This window comes from Miniopterus schreibersii (assembly GCF_964146895.1).
Source record: "Miniopterus schreibersii genome assembly, chromosome: 14".
NCBI classification, from domain to species: Eukaryota; Metazoa; Chordata; class Mammalia; order Chiroptera; family Miniopteridae; genus Miniopterus; species Miniopterus schreibersii.
In genome coordinates, this window is record NC_138114.1 from 3,848,081 (window position 1) to 3,869,457 (window position 21,377).

The 21,377-nt window shown below is 37.5% G+C and overlaps 1 protein-coding gene across 1 annotated transcript in view; it reads left to right on the forward strand.

Annotated features, from left to right (window-relative positions):
- BMPR1A (bone morphogenetic protein receptor type 1A) overlaps positions 1-21,377 on the forward strand; it is a 133,252-nt gene that overhangs the window by 47,955 nt on the left and 63,920 nt on the right. Inside the window, exon 2 of the mRNA XM_081158507.1 lies at positions 15,094-15,210. The gene's annotated coding sequence lies outside the window, so the exon portion shown is untranslated. The remainder of the gene's footprint in view (positions 1-15,093; positions 15,211-21,377) is intronic.

The following is a 21,377-nucleotide window of genomic DNA, read 5'->3' on the forward strand; positions in this document are numbered from 1 at the left end:
ATCTAGGAGACTGCAAAACTCTTTTCTAAGAAACTCCAGGGAAAGAGCAACATGCGAGGGTCTCCGTATTTGCACAGGCAGGTGACTGCCCAGTTACAATATGGTGAAGCCTACTCACTGGTTTTTAAGACCTTCCAATTCCCACAGCACTGTCCAGTCAGGGCTCCTGTGCTTCACTCTTATATAAATAGTATCCAGGTATCACCAGATACTTTTTGGAAATTTTTAACAGGAAAGAAACTCCTTAATGGAAGGAGAATAATAATAGCGGTGAGTTGTTTGCATGTTAAGATAATTCAGATAGAGAGCACAAGTAAAAAGCAAAGACTAGCACACATAGTCTTTGTGATGAGGTACATCTGCAGTACCAGCCCCACCCTTTGCCTCCAGTATGCTAAGGAGTATTCTGAAACATGAATGATATGGTTATATAACTTACGGGAGCAAAGAGAAGATCTGATTTCCTTTAGCTGGATTATTCTTTAAATTTTATTTTTTAAAATTGAGTTTTAGAGAGAGGAAAGGAGAGAAAGAGGGGAACATGGATTTGCTGTTCTACTTATTTATGCATTCATTAGTTGAGTTTTTTAAAAATATGTTTTTATTGATTTCAGAGAGAGGAGGGAAGAGGGAGAGAGAGCTAGAAACATCAATGAGAGTCATTGATCAGCTGCCTCCTGCACCGCCCCCTACTGGGTATCGAGCCTGCAACCCGGGCATGTGCCCTCACCAGGAATTGAACCGTGACCTCCTGGTTCTTAGGTTGATGCTCAGCCACTGAGCCACACTGGCGAGGCCATTGGTTGATTCTTGTATGTGCCCTGACTGGGGGATCGAACCTGCAACCTTGGCGTGTGGGGACGCTGCTCTAAACAGTTGAGGTACCTGGCCTTGGGTATTCTTTCGTTTTAAAATTTAGGAAGGAAAAGTGTGCCAGTAGTGAGGGCAACAGTATGATCAAAATGGTACAATATTCAAAGTTCTCAAAATAAGTGTGATTATTTAAAAATATAGATAAATGTAGAAATTATTTCCCTTTCTGTTGAGCATGGTTTATATATGCCGGAGTCATAGTTTGAGTGAAGGAGCATGTTCTTGTGATCTAACGTCTGAATTTGTATCCTGTTTTTGCCACCTTCTAGATGTGGCTCCAAAGAGAAATTACTTAACCCCATTAAGACTTAGATAGTAAAATAGAATATAATTTCCAAGAAGGCAGGGAATTTTTGGTTCTTTTTCTTCATTGCTATATACCCAGGACTAGAATAGTTCATGGGACACATAGTTAGCACTCAATAAATATGCGTTGAATGAAAATGGAGAGTCCCTGCCTCTCAGATTTGTTTTGAGGATTAAGTGCAATAATATATGTAAAGTACTGGGCTTACGTATATGGATAGCTATCCACATGTTACTAAGTACGTACTCAACTTTACCTGTTGATTACCTTTTTTATTTCTTTCACCCTATCATGCATAAAGTGAAGAGCTTGGTTGCTACTTATTTTTTTAAAGCTGGTTTAGAAAGGTCTGTATGAAAAACACCATGATTTATAACAATTTACCTGCCTTGGGAAAGCTTTTCAATTATACAGTTCCAGATCTTTGCAACTTGATTTTTTTCTAAAACACTACCTTCTTATTGTCAAATTAGAAACTTACGTTTGAACTCTGGGGCTTCCTATGTCAGTGCATATTATCTAAAAGTGATGTCACTTTATAACATCCACTTCACTTCATAGGTTATTACAGTTGTTATCCTGGAGATACTAATAGGGTAACAGTTTTCAGACATACCACGGATTCTCCTGTTTTTGAGTGGAGCACCTCAACATGTGTGCTAACTGCAGAAGAAGGGATTTTCCCAGCTCCCTCTAGAACTTTCCTTCATGGTGATGTGATAGGAGTGTGAAGTCTTCAGTTCTTCTTTGGGAGGGGAACTAAAGTGAGTATCAATGTCTGCTATGGACATGGCTTCAGGGTTGCCATGTATCTATCGTCCGGGTGAAACCAGGCATTGATTACCCTTCTCCACTCCTCCAGACTCTGCCCCTGTGGAACAGGGGCCGCCCAGTGCACCGTCCTGCCCCCCCTCCACCTTCCGGGAGGGTGCCGCTCCCTCTGCACACTCTTAAACCTGCCATTTTTTGGAGGCCACTTTAAACTGGCCCAGTGACTCTTCGTGAAGCAGTCGTCTTTGTACTTCTCAGTTAATCATCACGTGTGGTGGTATGAACATAGTTGTATTGTCCTCTGGCACTATTATTTAAACTTTAACATATGTAGGGCTTGAGTCCTTGAGTTTATTAAATGTTGCTTAACTGCACAGAACCGTATCATAAATTATTTAAAATTTACTGTAGTGCTCTCAGAAGTATTAGCAAGTGATCTTTTTTTCTTTCTCTTTCAGCCTCACTTGCCTGTTGATAATAGGGCTGTTCTCTGAAATTCAGACATATTTAACCTCACAAATTTAGTCCCAAAAGTATCTGATACGTTTGCAAGAAGGTGGATAAATCCATAGTCAGGCTGTTGGATTATGTGCATGATATTGGGATAGTTGCTTCTAATTGTCTGTGTCAAACTTCAGAATCTGTTGTTGCTTCTTTTTGAAGTCTTGCTTGATTGCCTTGGTTGTTGTTCATCCTGTTTACACGCCCCTCCCTTAGGCATGTGACTCGCTGATGTAAAGACAGTGCTGCTCAGTAATTAACTCCCTGCCTCAGCACACAGAGCTGTGAACTGAAACACAGGCTTCCCAGCTAACACTGTTCCTTGTTGTTTACCCTCCACATACATGCAGCCTCACTGGCCCACACCTGCTTTGGAGGAAATACCTGTGGTCCATTTCCCTCCTGCTGGAAGTGATCTGTTTACATATTCCTGTTGAAGCGATGGGGTCGTGTGGGTGGTGCTGTTAATTGAAAATAACTTTACTTTCTGTAATTTATAGAACACCATTTGTTTAGTCTCATTGATGCACACATTTGGATGAATGACAATTGGGTTTGTGGTGAAGGTAGGTTTAAGTTTTTAGTAAATAATAATTAAGCCAAATATTATGCAGCAGGTTAAATGAATTAAATTCTGATAGCCAGTGTATCCCTTGCATCCTTGAAGTGATAGGTGGCTATCTGTTTTCATAAAGTCAGATTATTTTTTTAGGAACTACCCACAGTTTTAAAGGAATTCATTCCTTCTTTACTACCTTGCCTTCGCAATCCTGAAAAATACAGGTATGCATCATTAGGAAATAGGTCTGCTCTGAGAAAGAAAATTTTAAAGCATTCTTCTACTTGCTACCTAGGACATTTAAAAGTAATATTTTCTAATGTACCAGTATGGTTATATCTACTTCAGCAATATCAAATAAAATCTTGTAAAAAAATGTTAAGCCCATATGCCTTCAGATCGATTATGACACTGAGGCACAGCTACCTTTGACCTCTTAGGCAGAATGTAATTTTTCATCCTGTTAAACAGCTTATAATTTACAATTTCTAGGGAAAACATGTTAAAATTTTCTGATGGGCAAATCTTTGGGACTTCCTTGTAGATCTGTTAATATTTGATTTTAATAATCACTGCCACACTAACATTCTTTACTAAAACCTGTGTGTAAAATTATAACTCATAATTGGTAAAGTTCATATTTTCCCCTAACATTTTTACTTTAAAAACTTCTAAACTGTAATAAAATGTGAACATAGTAAGTACCCATTTCAACTATGTTTGCTTACTAATATTTTGCCTAATCTGCTTTTTCTGTTTATAAAAACACTTTTTCTGAGCCATTTGAAAGTGAGCTACAAATATCTTGATGTCTTAAATATTTTAGTGAGTGTATCCTAAAAACAAGGTTGATTTCCTTAAGAACTACATTTTCATATCCAAGAAATAAAATATTAATACAATAATATTATGTAATATACTGCCCTTATTTAAATTTCCTTTACTTTTCTTCCAAAAGAGTACTTTATCGCTATTTTGATTTTTGATCCAGGAACCTATCAAGGAATATATATTGCATTTGGTTATCATATTTCTTTAGTTTCCTTTATTTTAGAATAAGCCACTATTTGTACCCCACCCTCACTGTAGTCTTTTATGAAATCTTTAGTTTTTTTTTAATAGGATATTCCATAGTTTGCTTTTTGTATTTTTGTATTTCATGACTAAAGTTACAATTTTTTTTTTTGAACGAATACTGTATAGATTACATTGTGTATTTTCTATTGCATTATATTAGGAAGTGAAGTAAATTTTTTCATTTTATAATAGTTTAGTATTTGTTTTGATTTATTGCTGCTAAAGATTTGTGATATTGTCTTTAAATTTCAAAATATAATTTTGTAGTGCTTTACAGTTAATTTTTAAAAAATTAACATGGTAGATTTCAAAATTATAGGAAGTAGTGTAATTGACATCTATATACCTCACATCCAGGTTTAGAGAATATTAGCATTTCACCCTATTTAATGGTACAATAAAAATTTTATTCCAAAATCCATCCTATATACAAGGGTATAATGTAGGTATACATTTTACAGAGAAATAATAATAAATGGATATGTCTGTCCCTACCTCCTGTCTCAAAGAATGTAGTGGCATCTTTGAACCCTTCCGACCTCAGGACAGTGGCTGCTCTCTCCCCCCAAAAACCATCATCCTAAATTTGGTATTATTCTATTACTTTTCCTTAAGTTTTCCCACTTTTGCATTTTCCTTTTAATAAACATTTTTACTCTTTCCTGTTTTTGAGCTTTATATGAATACAATCATACTGTATACATGTATTCTCCTTGGACTTGGTTTTTTTGGGGGGTATCCAACATTCTGATTTTGAGATTTCATTCATGTTGACATACTTATGTGAGGTACATTTATTTTCACTGCTCTATTGTAATTCCATTATGTGAATATACTACAATTTACTGTTGTTGGACACTTGAGTTTCCTCTAGTTTTTCTGTTAAGAAAACAATAATGTAAATATCCTTGTATGTGCTTTCCGGTAGATGTATGCAAAAAGTTCCCTAGTTTATATACCTACAGCTAGAATTTTTGGCTCTTTGGATATATACACTGTCAACTTGACCAGATAATGGCAAAAAATTTTCTTGCAAACAAGTTGTACGTTAAGTTAAACAAGTTTAAGACTAACAGGTTTGTGAGAGGATAGAAAAACAAAATAATGAATTTTGTTTCATCTATGTTGAGTTTTAGCATCTCATTAAAAATGCTGAGTAGGCATTTGAGATGTGTTTCCAGTTTTCAGCTCCACCCATTTTTGTTTTTTCTGGGTCAACTAATTCAGGTGTCTCATCTTTCCTTTCTCCTTAAAGTCATCTTTTAAAAATGTCTATCGCCCTGGCTGCTGGCTCAGTTGGTTGGAGTATTGTCCTTGCACTGAAAGGTTGCCAGTTCGATCCCTGGTCAGGGCACACACCCAGGTTTCTGCTTCCATTCCTGGTCATGGTGCGTACAGATGTTTCTCTCTCCCTTTCCCTTCCTCTCCCCCTAAAATTAATTTAAAAAAAACACACAAAACATATCGTTGAAGATTAAACAAATTTTTAAAAATTACTATCAGCCCGGCTGGGTGTGGCTCAGTGGTTGCGCGTCGACCTAGGATCCAGGTGATCGGGGTTTGATTACCAGTCAGGGCACATGTCCGGGTTGCGTGCTCGATCCCCGGTCAGGGGCGTGCAGGAGGCAGCCGATCAATGGCTCTCTCATCGTTGGTTCTATCTCCCTCCCTCTCATTTCTTTTCTCTGAAATCAATAAAGATACATTAAAAAAATAAAAATAAAATTTCTATCATCACAGCATAAAAATTACTGAGTCATAATAGAAACTCTGTTCAGTTTTTATATATATATATATATTTTTTTTTTTTTGTAAGAGGGAAACATGGGTTGCCTTCTGTAGGTGCCCTGGCTGGGAATCGAACCTGCAACCCTTTGGTGCATGAGACCACACTCCAACCACTGAGGCACACCCGCAAGGTCAGTTTTTTACCCTCAGTCTCAGGCTATCATATGCAGCCTTTTGTTTTTCTTTTTTATTTTTTTAAAAATAGACCATGAACCACAGAGCTACTAGTTTCCTGGTTCTCGGGGATAATATAAATGAAAAGTGTGTAGAGGGTGTGGTTATTTTATTAGCAAACATGCATAAGTAAATAAACACAGCACTCTTTGGGGACCATTTAAAACTGGAGCAAACAGCACTGAGCACTCATAGTCCCTGATGACTTCACTGTTTGTTGTAGCATAACTCTGTAATTGGTGTTCATAACGTTAATTCTAAATAGTCTTTATACTTCATTTGAAAAGGTGCAGCAATGCACATTTTAGAAGAATTGGTGAACCCTAAGCAATCATTTCCTGACTATTCCTGATGGTAGAAATTTTACTGTTTATATGTAGTGAAACTAGTCAAAGGAATTTGCTCCATGCTGCTTTTACCTATCAGCTAGTGAAACAAATGATCTATTCATAATTTCTCAAAAGTCTACAGGAAAAAAACAAGGGATATAAATTTCTCTACTGACTGAATTGGATTTACTTGGAAAGGGAAAGAAGATGTATCAAGTAATTAAACTCTAGAACAGGTAGACGCACCCCTGAGACGATCTGCTGCTTCCTGGGGCCAGAGGGGGAGAGGATGCAGAGGAAACTGAAGACCCAAAACTTCATCTAGGAAATGCTGGTTTCTTTAGACCTCTATTACGGGTACTCCTCATTCCCACAGGATACTAGCAACCACTGCAGAATTGAAGTTCTTAGCTGATTCAAAAGGAATGATGTTTCTTGAGTAGTCTTTGAGCAATTATTTTGCTATTCAAAATCTAATTTAAAGCAGAGATATAAAACACATTTTTAGAAAGTAGGGTTCGTAAAATTTTAAACAATTATAGATTCATAGGAAATTGCTAAAATAGTAAGTAGAAGTCCCTTGTACCCTTCACCTCCCCCAGTGGTTACTTCATACTACACATAGTACAATATCAAACCAGAAATTAAAATTGGTACATTTGTGTGTGTGGTTCTGTACCATTTAAACATATGTGTAGATTTGTGTAGTCACCACAGCATTAAGAAACAGATTCCATCACCACAAAGGTCTCCCTGTGCTCCCACCAACCTGCCACCTGGGCAACCATTAATCTCTTTTCTAGCTCTATGGTTTTGTCATTTTGAGAGTGTTATATAAATGGAATCCTATCATATATGATCTTAATCCTAATCCTTTGGGATTCATCTAAGTTGTGTGAATCAGTAGTTCATTCCTTTTTATTGCTGCCTAGGATTCCATGGTATGGATGTCCTACAGTTTGTTTTAACCATTCAACTTTTTTTGTTAATCCTCACCTGAAGATATTTTTTCCATTGATTTTTTTTTTCCGAGAGAGAGAGAGTAGAAGGGAGTGGGGGAGAGAGAAGCATCGATGTGAGAAAGACACATTGATTAGTTGCCTCCCACATGTGCCCCAACTGGGACCAGGATTGAGCCTGCAACCAAGATACATGCCCTTGGCTGGGAATTGAACCCAAGGCCTTTCATTCCACAGGCTGACGCTCCAACCACTGACCTAAACTGGCTAGGGCAACCATTCACCTTTTGAAGGACATTTTGTCTTTTCCAGTTTGGGGATATAAAAATAAAGCTGCTGTGAATAATCATGTTTGTTTCTTTAAAACAGATACCCAGGAAGTATAGTAGGTAACATATAAGTGTATGTTTAGTTTTTTAAAAAACTTTCAAACCATTTTCCCAGGTGGCTGTGCCCTTTTACATTCTCACCAGCTGTGAGATCCATTGTCTTCCCATTTCTGCCAGAACTGGGAACTGGCACCTTGTATTTCAGCTGTTCAGGAAGTACGTTGGAATCTCTCAGCAGAGTCTCCATTTGCATTTCCTGATGGCTTGTGTTGTTGACCATATCTTTTCATGTGCTTATTTGCCATCCAAATATTTTCTTCACTGAAAGAGAGCTCTTCATATTCTTTGTACATTTTCTAAGTGATTTTTAAAAATTTGAGTTCTAAGATTTCTTACATTTTCTAGATGAGTCCTTTGCAAATATTTTTTTTTTGCATATGGTTTGCAACTATATTTTCCCAGTCTGTACCTTGTTATTTCATCTTCTTTTTTTAAATTTTTTTTTTATTTTTTATTTCCGAGAGGGGGGGGGGAGAGAAACATCAATGATGAGAGAGTCATTGATCAGCTGCCTCCTGCACACCCCCTGCTGGGGATCGAGCCTGCAACCCAAACTTGTGCCCTGACCGGAAATCGAACCTCAATCTCCTGGATCCTAGGTCGACGCTCAACCACTAAGCCACGCCTGGCTGGGCTAGTTCATCTTCTTAACAGGGTCTTTTGCAGAGCAAACATTTTCAATTTTGATGGAAGTCTAATTTACCCTTTTATTCTTTATGGATTACCAATTGGGTGTCTTTCTCCATTACTACCCTCCACCTGCAGTCCCAGATAACCATTAATCTATTTTCTGTCTATGGAATTACATCTTCTGAATATTTCATATAAATGGGATCATATAATGTGTGGCCTTTTACATCTGGCCTCTTTCACTTAGCTTAATACTTTCAAGTTTCATCCATGTTGTATCAGAATTGGTTCTTTTTATGGCTTTGTTTATTTTTATGGCTGAATAATATTCCATTGGGTAGATACCCCCATTCATCAGTTGAGGAACATTTAGGTATTTCCCACTTTTTGCCAACACTCAGAACAATTGGTGTGTATCCTTTCAGCCCTGCAACTTCCTCACACATTGTTATACACACACACTTTCCTGTATGTGTGCAATTTTTTTTAAATAATGGAGGAGTGACTTATAGCTTTTTAATTTAAGGGTATTTGGAATATCTTTCTGTGTCAGTACAGATAAATAAGATGTATCTCATTCTTTTTAATGGCTGTATAGTTTTCAGTGTGACTGTTAACTGATCCCACACTAACAAACATTTAGGTAACATTAGTGACTCTCTATTTTTCATTCTTATATAACATCCTTATACAAGTGTCTTTGTGGTACAGAGCTCATTTTACCTGCTTTAGGATTTTTCTCTCCACTATCATGCTTTTATTTTTTTAAATATGTTTTTATTGATTTCAGAGAGGGAGGGAGGGGGAGAGAGAGAGAGAAGCATCAATGATGAAAGAGTCATTGATCAGCTGCCTCCTGCACGCCCCCTACTGGGGATCGAGCTTGCAACCCGGGCATGTGCCCTGACCAGTTATCAAACCATGACCTCCTGGTTCATAGGTCGATGCTCATCACTGAGCTTCACTGTCATTTTTTTTTTTTTTTTTAAATATATCTTTATTGATTTCAGAGAGAGAAAGGGAGAGGGAGAGAGTTAGAAACATCAATGATGAGAGAGTCATTGATCAAGCCCGCAACCTGGGCATGTGCTCTGACCAGGAATTGAACCCCGATCGCCTGGATCCTAGGTCCATGCTCAACCACTGAGCCACGCCCGGCCGGGCTTCACCATCATTCTTAATCACTTATTCAAAAATATATAGATTACCTTTTATGTGCTGGTCGCTGTACTGTGCTTAACTAAACACAAGTGTTCACTTGGCAAAAGACACATATAAGAACATTTTGACTTGAGTTTGAATAGCAAGTTTGAAGAAAGGTAGAAACTTTAAACAGCCTTGCACATTTAGGAAATAGGAAACAGTTTCATATGGCCAGAGGGAGGCTTTTGGGTAGAGATTGTAGCAGAAGATAAAGCAAATTCAATAGACTGAAAGCAGCAATCTGTAAATGCCCTCCTAAAGGATTTGGACTGCATTTTGTACATAATTGAAAATGATTAAAATTTTAACTTGTATTTTTTAATTTTTAGTAAATTCTTAGAGTTGTGCTGTGAATATTTTAGAACATTTTGATCACTGCCCAAAGTTTCCCACTTTTGCACCTTGTTCTAGACAACCACTGCTTTGATTTCTCTCTCTCTAAACCGGCACTTTCATTTACAGTAAGTTCTCACTTAGTCTCATTACAGGTCTGTGACATTGAGTGAACCTACATAAATGAAACCAATTTTAGTATAGGCTAATTGATATAAGCAAGAATTAGGTTCCTATGGTATCTCATCAACATTATAATGAAACGATGTTAATTAGAGCACCTGCTGTGATACAATATGAAGTATTTTGCATCTATCTGTTCTTACATAGCATGTTTTAGATGCATTCATGTTATAACATGTATCAGTATTTTGTTCCTTTTTATTAACTGATAGTATTCCATTGTGTGATTATGCCTCACTTTGTTTTGGATTGTGTCCAGTTGGGGCTCTTATGAGTAATGCTGAGAACATTTGTAAGTTAATCTTTGTGTAGACACATATTTTTATTTCTCTCAGGTTCTTATAGAGGGAATTTTGGTTCATATGGTGAGTTTCTTTATATTTAACTTTTCAAGAAATTTCCGAACTTTTCTCCAAACTGATTGCATCATTTTATAGCAGTGTGTGAGAGTTCGTTTCTCCATTTCCTTACCACCATTTGGTATTGTCTTTTTTATTATGCCCATTCTGGTGGGTATGTAGTAGTATCTCATTGTAGTTTTAATTTGTATTTTCCTAATGACTATTATGTCTATAATTTTTTCATGAGGCACAGTTGTTATTTTAGAAACACAGGTACAGTGAAAGAGGTAGGAGTGGAGGGCAGGCTACATGAAGATGAGTGCCTGCACTGGATGTGTATAGAGATGAGGGAGACAGATTTTAAAGATATATCAGAATAGACAACATTTAGTAATTTTCATATTTAGCTGCCTAAGTATAATACGTGAAGCAGAGTGAGGTGTAGGGCTAGAGATCCCAAAATTTCAGACGTTGACAGTTAGGTAGGTGGTACTGCCATTAGCCAGGAAACTGAATACCGGGGCGTAAACAGTTTTTGTGATGGGTTTTATATTAATCCTGTTGTCTTGATGCTCTACTAAAAAATATATTTAATGTAGCTGTTTGGTAGTTTGGAAATATGTATCTAGTTCAAAAGAAGGATCCGGATTGAGATACAGATTTAGGAGAGTTGTCTGTGTAGATAGCAGTTGAATTCATGAAAATAAATGGTGTATTTGTTCTTAACTCACTGCATCTGCTGGGTTACTATTGATAATTGAAAACTGCTTAAACAATAAAAGGATTTAATATAATTAAAAGATCCAACTTAATAAATGGTTCAAGGATTAATCTGCCCAAGCATAAGAACCTCACTAAGGACCCAGTTTCTTTCCATCTTTTGATGCTGTCACTTTGTATCTGCTGGGTTGTCCTCTTAGGCTGTGTCCTTCCTCATGGTCCTAGGATGGCTGCCATAGTTCTGCCTGATAAATTGAAACCCAGAGTTGCTTGGGAAAAAATGAGCGTTTTCATCAGGTGTCTTTTTTCATCAGCCAGGAAAACCTTTCTCAGAAGCTCCCACAGCAAGTTCAGTCTCTTGTCTTCCTGGCCGCAATTGCATAAGGTGCATATTGCTAAACTACCCACTGGCAAGGGGAGTGGAAATTGCCACAACTGATTTACTCCAGAGTGTTCTAACCTCAGTGCTAAGCATTTTGTTCTCATACCTCTTTTGGAAGAAGCTTTTTCCGCTTGCTTTGCTTTTTATTTCTCTGCTATAGTTCAGATAGGTAAGGGTTTCTAGACAACTCAGTTTCATATCATTAAGCTGCTGTTATTCAGTACTTCCGACCAGCTAATATTTATTGAAATCCTACTGTGTGTCATCTACTGTGTTAGATTCTAAGATACAGCAGTGAATAAGAAACTTACAGTTTGGTGTGGAAATGTGCTTAACAGAAGAGTGTTTTGATAGAATTGTGCACTAAGGTTAATTTGTATTAAGGTTTTAATACCATTGTTTATATCTTTGGTTTTTTGAGAAAAGGCATCTTGAGCTTATATTTAATTTATAAATGAATCTTTTGGAACATTTCTAACACAACCTGTTCATAGGTTGACCTTCCCTTTCTGTGTTATGTGGTTGCATGCTTTATTATAGAAGCATATGAGAGCCCTGGCTGGTGTGCCTCAGTGGGTTGGGCATCAAGAAACCTATTTTTTGACATCTGGTACAAACTCAAAAGTCATCTTAAATTTTGTCTTAGATTTAGTATATTTATCAAAAGCATACTTATGCAATTCTTTTCTATAAAGTAAATCTCGTTAACATAAGAGTTAATGGGTGACGTTCTAACACTTCAGAGCCAAAGATAGCTACTGTCTACAATCTACGTTTGTCACTGATGGCTCTTTAAATCACCTGGTTAGTGATTTTTAAAGCACCTCGGTGGTTTAAGATTTAACCACTTTAACAATTTTGAGAACCAAGAAGGATGTGTACATTTTGATGGCAAAGGAAGATATTTTGTAAAGGCAATGTGGGGGTAAAATGAACTTTCCCCATTTGTTTGCAGATGCTTACTAAGTAAATTCTAAAGTTAGCTTTGTATTACAAAATATTAGACTATATCTAGAAAGGTTTGATTTTTATGAATTCTGAGTCATTAAGAAGCTCTAATGTGTTTTCAAAGGAATTCTCTTTTCTTAATGCGTTTCCTACAACTTACAGGCTTGAAAATTTCAGACATAAAATCTTCGATGAAAATTTTATTGCTTATACTTGCTTAGTGTTCAGTTTTGACTAGGTCCCTTGAGGTTGTTAAACACAAGTTCATAGTGCTAAAAGCTTGTGGTCAGTTACCTTGAAAGGTAAGTGATTAAAGTTGTTGGGGACATTTTGCTATGAAAATCCCATTTCTGCACATGTGTGTATTTAGGTCTCTGCTTGTAGGACTGTAGCACTGTATTGCAAAGTTAGGGACAACTACTTTACCCCCAGAATTCCTGGTATGCAAAAAGGGATTTGCAGATCTGTGCCTTTTGTGACACCCTACTATTTTGACTGTCTGAGTTTACTGAGAAGTCCATTCTGACCTGGCAGGTCTTAAATTCAGCCCTTAGGAAGCGTTCTGAAGTTTATGTTTTGTCACGTATTTGTACATGTTAGAGAATGGATGGAGGGAGGATAGATGATTCAGGGTCTTGGACTTTAAAAACTGTATATTTACCTTTGTTATAAACTTTAGATTTAGCCTAAAGCTTGAAACTTTTTTTTCAAGGAAGCTGTGTTGTAATAAACAATGATTGATAAGTGGTTTGCATGTTCATTTTATTTATTACTTGATCCATTGGAAATATGTGGTAGAATTAGAATCAGGCTGTGTATTTGAAACGTGGTCACTTTGTTGGGCCGTTTTAACCTTCTTTAGAATAGGTTAAGCTGACTGCCTCCCCTCCACACACACTTAAGAAGGGTGGGGTTGCTGGCAGAGTGAGAGTGGAGGAGAATCTTTGTGCCATTTCCAAAATGGAAACAGTGTATTTATTTATTTTTATTAGTATAAGGGAAATTTTTAAGGCTGAATATTTCAGAAAAAATAATTTTAAAAACCTAAACACCAAGTCTTCATACCTGTCCTCCCTCATTTATCTGAGTGGTGGTCTGAGTCTGACCCTGAAAGATGTTGCACACCTGGTTAAGTTGTAGATAACTAGTGCACTGAGAAGACTGCAAAAGGCTCCTAAGTGCAGGCAAAGCACTCCCAATTCCTTCCCCGTCAGTCTAGCCACAGGAAAGATTTCGCAGGGTTCTGTGGCAGCCTGTCTGCTGAGTGGCGGCTCTTGGCTTTAAAAAAGGCTGCTATCTGCTACGGAGCCCGTCTCAGTTGCCCCGGTTTGCATGGATCTAGTCATTATTGCCAAGACTACTAAACCTCAGTGTGACGCACATGATACTCCTGAACGACTGAAGACAGGCACTTGCAGTGGGACAGAGGTGATGTTCATGCAGCTCAAACTTTTCCCTTTTTAAAATGAAACAGAGTACTTGCTGTTTGAAGTTTTAGTTAAAAGACACATTGAAGGAATTATTTTTAAGATCTCTAAGTAAACAGCACACTTATCTTTAAACTTTTTGTTTCCAACGTTTAGATTCATGAACATTGTCTCTCAATGCAGGAGGGCACCGGTGACAGTAGTGACATATTGAAACCTAGCCCATGAATTTAGACAAAGCTGTGCAATTAATTCTTGACCCTCACAATTCCTAATATTCTAGGTAGAAGTTGGACTGAAATTTAAAAAGTGCTTACTGAGCCCTAGCTGGTTTTGCTCAGTGATTAGAGCGTCAGCCCATGGACTGAAGGGTCCTGGGGTCAATTCCGACCAAGGGCAAGTACCTCGGTTGTAGGCTTGATCCCTTGCCCTGGTCAAGGCATGTGTGGGAGGTAACCAATCGATGTGTCTCTCTCACATTGATCTCGATCCCCCCCCCCCCCCCCCGCATTCTCTCTGAAAAGCAATGGAAAAAATGTCCATTGCTTACTGAGACTGTGACAAAAAGTGAAAATAGGAGTACTAGCTGGGTGTTCAGATGTATTTTTGCCTAAGTAGGAATCTGAATGTTGTAAAATTATAAATTTTAGTGCTGCTTCTAGCTGTTTGTTTTTTCTATTTGAGATGTGATTTTTTTTCCCCCAAAGGCCTGAGCCAATTCAGAATTTTACATGTGAGTAATTTTTTCCATAAAACTACTATTACCTTTTTTTTATTTAAATACACTTAAAAAGAAAAATCCTCACTCAAGGATATGTTTTTATTGATTTTAGAGAGAAAGGAAAAGGAGGGAGAGAGAGAAACATCGATGTAAGAGAAACATCTGTTGGTTGCCTCCTCTTTGCACCCGACCCAGGATCGAACCAGAGATCTTTCGGTATACGTGATGGCGCGCCAACCAACCCCGAGCCACGCAGCCAGAGCCTTTTACCCTTGTAAACAGAAAAATACTCAAAATGGGAAACTGCTTTGGGTAGAGGCGGGAAATGGTAAACTGATGGGTTTCTAAAATACTGTAGAACTTTTCATTGAATTTACATTGAAAATATATAGTTTTACACACGGTGAATTTTTAGTATTGCTACTACATGTGTTATTCCCATTCTTTCAGTCTGAAATAAGTTCTTTTTTCTAAACAGATCTATGAAAATATGCATCAGTTTAATACTGTCTTGGAATTCATGAGATGGAAGCATAGGTCAAAGCTGTTTGGAGAAAATTGGAGGCACAGTTTTACCTCTAGCCACATCTCTGAGGTAAGGAAAAGACTTCCTAGAATAATGTGAAACTTCTCATTTTTTAACCTTTGCCAATAGTTCTTCTAAATCACTGCTACACCTTTAACTTATTTAGTTTCTTTAATCGCTTTCCTTATGAATCATAAGTAGTTGTAATATATTCTCCTCTCCTAATAATGTTGAATCTTTTCAGGAGTAGAAAGTATTCATTTATTACTAATAACACTTTCTTTATTCTAATTGTAGGAAATGAGCATTAAATTTTATATATATGCATGTGTGTGTATGTGTGTGTGTGTGTATATTTCTTCCCTCTAAAGATGACTAAGCAGAGTTCAGAATGGAAGATTATATAAAAATGAATGTTTATATTATTCTGAAACATTCACATATTTAAATTTTAGGATAAAATTATCTTAAAATAACAGATCTTTGGAGATAGAATTTATTTATTTTAAAGAAGTGAGAACTGTAATAAAACCGGGGTAGGGGGAAGAAATCATTCTAAAACAATATGTACAGAGAAATCATGTTCATTATTTTCAAATTTATTTAGAGACTCAAATTATCAGGTAAAAGGTTTGAATTCGTCAGGGATCTACATTTAAAAAAAATAGGACATACACTTTTTTTTAATCCTCACCTGAGGATGTGTTTTTATTGATTCTTAGAGAGAGAGACAGAGAGAGAGAAGCATTGATGTGAAAGAGAAATATCGATTGGCTGCCTCCTGTATGTGCCCCAACCAGGGATGAAACCCTCGCCCTAGGTATGCACCCTGACGGAATCCAAGCGGCAGCCTTTTTTATGGAAGGGACAAGGTGCCAGCTCAGCTCTCCGCCCGGCCAGGGCAGGACATACCGTTTTATGGAGCTGCCTGTACTTTTTCCTCGTGAAAAAACGAGGCTTTGCTCATTGCTTCTGCTTCCTTACAACATCGTTTTCCCTGCCAAACTGCTGTATTTCCTCTTTTGAAAAATACTCATGACTTTCTGATTGTCTCTTACCATGTTTCATTTTCATACTCTTCGATCACAGTAGTGTTTGCCATTTTTCTTTCTTGAAATTCTCTTAGTTTCTATGACTCTGTGCTCTTCTAATTCTACTTTATTTGTTCCTTCAGATTTTCTTTTCTTTCTCCTGCTACTCTTAAACAGTGACCTTCTCAGGGGTTTTATCTTTGCAGTTCTTCCATTTTTTCCTTTGGCTTTTCTAATCTCATGATTTCAGTAGTTACCTCTCTAGTGATCTTTCTCAGCCTTATATCTCATTTGTGACACTTTTTCTAAGCCTTAGACTCATATTTTCAGCTGCGTGCTTCATGCCCAGTGTTCCCGTTTCTGTCGCTGGACCTCTTTAGCATCCATGCTCAGAATCTCAGTGCCCACTCTAACTTCTCATCTTTTCCTTCCTCCCCTTAAGTAGGATGAAGTCCTATCAGTTTTACCTCTGTAAGGTACCATGAATGTTTTCATCTTTTTTCTAATCCCTTCATCACCATCCAAGTTCAGGTCCTTACATTATATTTACCTGACGCATTGCAGGACTCTCCTAACTTTGTACCTTTCCTCACTCTGCTTTCCTCTACAAGTTGCTGCCCACTTAAATTTCTAGGCAATAATTCTGCATGTACTGTATGACTGTTAGCCTTCCAGGGTGAGGACAGATCCTCTAGTGTCAAAGCCCCTCGGCAGTGTAGTATTAAGTGAGTGGCATCTTTGCCTGCAGCCATCATTTCTTTCTGTCTTTAAATACTTAATAAACACCTACTCTGTGTTAGGTACCTAGAATACAAAATGTTCCTTGCTGTGCTTTCAAAGAATATGTTTAATTTTTAAAAATTGATTTTAGAGACAGAGAGGAAGGGTGGGGAGAGAGAGAGAAAGAGAGAGGGAGAAACAAAACAGAAATATCGATTTGTTGCTCCACTTATTTATGCATTCATTGGTTGATTCTTGTATGTGCCCTGACCAGGGATTGAAACACACAACGTTGACTTGTCAGGATGTTGCTCTAACCAACTGAGCTACTGGACCAGTGCCTTAAAGAATACATTTACAAATGAGTCTGCAAACAGTTAATTCAAGTGCAGTTTGGAAAGTGCTGTATGAACTTGGAAAGTATAGTGGCATGAACTAGGAAGGCTCTACCAACGTTGTCAGAGGAGAAAATTATCAGGGATGCTTCATGTAGGAAATGGCATTTGAGTAGAATCTTGACCGATGAGTAGAAGATTGCTGATTGGAATTTGGGAAGCAAGGGAATTTCATGCACAGAGCCCAACATAAGGGGAATTTTGAAATATGTAGAATGTACAAAGGACAGGAAAACATTATGTATGGTTTGAACTCATGATATAAGAGAAGGTTTGAGGGACGAGGCTGAAAAGATCTTGATTGTAAAGAACTTCCAATGCTGTGCTTAGGAGTTTAGATTTTATTTTTTGAGTAGTGGGCCATCTTTGAAAATTGTGAACAGGTATTTTGGATTATAATCTTGTTTTGTTAAAATTAATCTGGCAGTGATATGAATGATAGTTTGGAAGGGAGAGATACCAAAAGGAGAGAGACAATTTAGGATACTCTTAATTATTTTAAGCAAAAAATAATGAGACACTTGATAAGATGGGGATCAACATACCTAAAATTATGAAAATCTTTAAGCATTGGTTATTGAATAGATGTTTAATTTTCTTTTTTTCTACCCCTACATGTACGATGCTCTTCAGCTAATGATTTGAAATTGTCCTATATTTTCTGTGCTCTTTATTCATGTTACTCTTTGCTCCTGGCATGCTTTTTCTTCTTTTTCTCTCCTGTGGAAGACCTGTCCACTTTTAAAATCCATCTCAAGTGCCAGTTCATCCCTAAGGTTCCTTCTGATCTCAGTTCCTTTGACTCTAAGAATATGTCCCTCCTAGTTTAAGACCCAGAGCACTTATTTTTGTTCTATAAGACATTACTTTTGGGGGGGTTCCCTGTTAAACTTTGTAACAGCAAGTCAGAAAGCAGAATCCAAAAATAAAGAACATGGTTCCCATCCTTTGTTTATAGTCATATCAAAAAAGTGTGTGTATGTATATGTAATAGGAGTAATGATAACCAGCACTGCCAGGTAAAAGTGATGAATGCCACAGGAGTAAAATACTACTTTTTAGTCAGGGTTCTGTAGCTCTGAGAAGTACAAGTAGAAGTCGGAGGGGTGGTTTGAGCTGGGCTTTGAAAAATCAGAATTTGGATAGGTAATGAAAGACTTAAAAGGTATTTCTTGAAAAGCTGATTAATAGAAAATGAATATTTCTGTAGGCATGTGGTGGAGGTCTTGGTAAGGCTAGGAAGTGTGATGTAGAGAAAATTCCATTTTGGGCAGCTTACTGTAGCAGTGAGGTATGAATGTACATCATTAGAGATGTGGAGTGAGGAGTCAGGGAGCTGTAGCAGAAGTTAGACATGAGGTAATCCAGAATTTGATCAGAGAGGTAATGGTGGAAATTAGTATTGTGAAGGCAGAAGGGACACTGATTTGTGACTAGGTGTTGGGAAGAGGTGATGATGTTCACATTTTTATCTTGATAGTAGGGATAGTGTTGAGCATCATTAATAGCAAACATAAGTAATTCTTTAAATCCAGTTGGATCGGAGTTTTGTAAATTTAAAGAAACATTAAAATTAATGTTCTGTATTGTTGGTCTCTTCATTTGTTTACATACAACAAATGTTTTTATACATTGTTTTTCAAGCTTTAGCATGTTGAAAGGGAGATAGTATGAAAAAAGCAAAATATTGCCTCTTATAGAAGAGCACTTTAAAAAGAAATACTCTTTCATTCATATTTGTCTCTTTTGCTATAGTTTTAAATGCTATCTAAGAGTTAGTAAAATTAAGAATGTTTAAAGTATTTCTATGAGTATAATTCTGACACTTAATGTAGGATGGTACCTTGTTTTAATAGTATTACTGTTGCCTGACTGGGCATGGCTCAGCAGTTGAGCATTGACCTAGTATCTAGGAGATCGAGGTTCAGTTCCCGTTCAGGGCACATGCTTGGGTTGCAGGCTCAATCCCCAGTCGGGGGCGTGCAGGAGGCAGCCAATCAATGACTCTTGTCATTGATGTTTCTAGCTCTCTCTCCCTCTCCTCTCCTCTCTCTGAAATCAATAAAGATATATTAAAAAAACCCATATACCATGACCAAGTGGGATTTATTCTGGGGATACAAGGCTGGTATAATATTTGTAAATCAATAAACGTGATACATCACATAAACAAAATGAAGGACAAAAATCATATGATCATATCAATAGATGTAGAAAAAGCATTCAACAAAATCCAGCACCCATTTCTGATAAAAACTCTCAGCAAAGTGGGAATAGAGGGATCATATCTCAACATAATAAAGGCCATATATGACAGACCTACAGCCAACATCATACTTAATGGGCAAAAACTAAAAGCATTTCCCTTAAAAACAGGAAAAAGACAGGGTTGGTCACTTTCACCACTCTTATTTAATATAGAACTGGAAGTCCTTGCCACAGCCATCAGACAGGAAGAAAACATAAAAGGCATCCAAATTGGAAAGAAGAAAGTAAAACTGTCATTTGCAGGTGACATGATACTGTACATAGAAAACCCTAAAGACTCCACCAAAGGGCTACTAGATTTGATAAATGAATTCAGCAAGGTAGCTGCGTACAAAATTAACATCCGAAAATTGACAGCATTTTTATACACCAACAGTGAACTCTCAGAAACTAAAAAAACAATACCATTTACCATTGCAATTAAAAAAATAAGATACCTTGGAATAAACTTAACCAAGGATGTAAAAGACCTGTACTTGGAAAACTACAGGACACTGAACAAAGAAATAGAGGAAGATTTAAACAAGTAGAAGAATCTACCATATTCATGGACTGGAAGAATTAATATCATTAAAATGTCCATACTACCCTTTTGTTTTCTCTGTTTTGAACTGGGGTTCAGACACTTGAGTTAATCAGACTTTCAGTTTATGGCAGTTAAATTACTGTCTTTGTTCTTTATAAGGTCCCTCTATTTATTTTATCTCCTTTGTTCTTTTTAATATTATATTACATATATATATATTGATTTTAGAGAGGAAGGGAGAGAGAGATAGAAACATCAATGATAAGAGAATCATTGATCGGCTACCTCCTGCATGCCCCCCCACTGTGGATCGAGCCTGCAACCCGGGCATGTGCCCTGACCGGGAATTGAACTGCGATCTCCTGGATCCTAGGTTGATGCTCAGCAGCTGAGCCAAGCTGGCCAGGGTGTCTCTTTTGTTCTTAATCTCCATTTCCATTTTTCTCTCTTCGACCAGAGCACACCTCTAATTTGTTTGCTATATGCCTTTGACTGAATGTATCTGTATAGGACATATATAGTGTTGTTGGGATGTGTATATGTGTGTAGTTAATGTATCTAGGTTTTTGCTACAAATATCCTGCCCTTTTTCTACTCTTTTCTTCAACACTAGAAGGTTAAGATCTCTCCATATTACTTTGTGTACACTTGTTCATTGCTTCTGACTTATGTTTAGTATCCCATATACACAGCATTACAGTGTGTTTCTTTAAAGAGGCAACACACTCATGTCAAAAGTGTGGACAGTGAAGCCAGGTTGCTTCAAATTCAGCCCTGACTGTATCACTTCTTAGTTGGGGATTCCTTTAGAAGGAGAGCCTAAGAAAAGGATTTATGGCTGAGTAGTTTATTTGGGAGGTCATCCAAAAAGTAGAAATGAGAGAATGGGGAAAATGAGACAGAGAAGAGAGTAAATTTACATAAAGTGTGTTAATGAACTAGTTATCACTGGGCAACTGGGGTTCAGTCACCCCAGGGATCCTCAAAATGCACCTCAGTATTGTCCCACCAAAGGACAGGGAGCTGGGGACATTTTCCCACTGACCTTCATCTTTTGTTAATTGAGGGTTGCCCCTTGAGCTTTAACTCGAGCATTTGTGTGGCTGTGCCTACATACTGCTGTATAGTCTTCTTTAGGGTTAGCAAAAACCCTGAGGAACAAAACACAGCAGTGGTTGGGCTCACAGTGCTCGTCAGAAGGTGTTGGACAGTGTGGAAATGCAGCGTGGTTGTGATGAGAAAAGGTAGCTGTGATGGGGAGGAGTATGCAGAGCACCACATGTGTCTGCTGTGTTC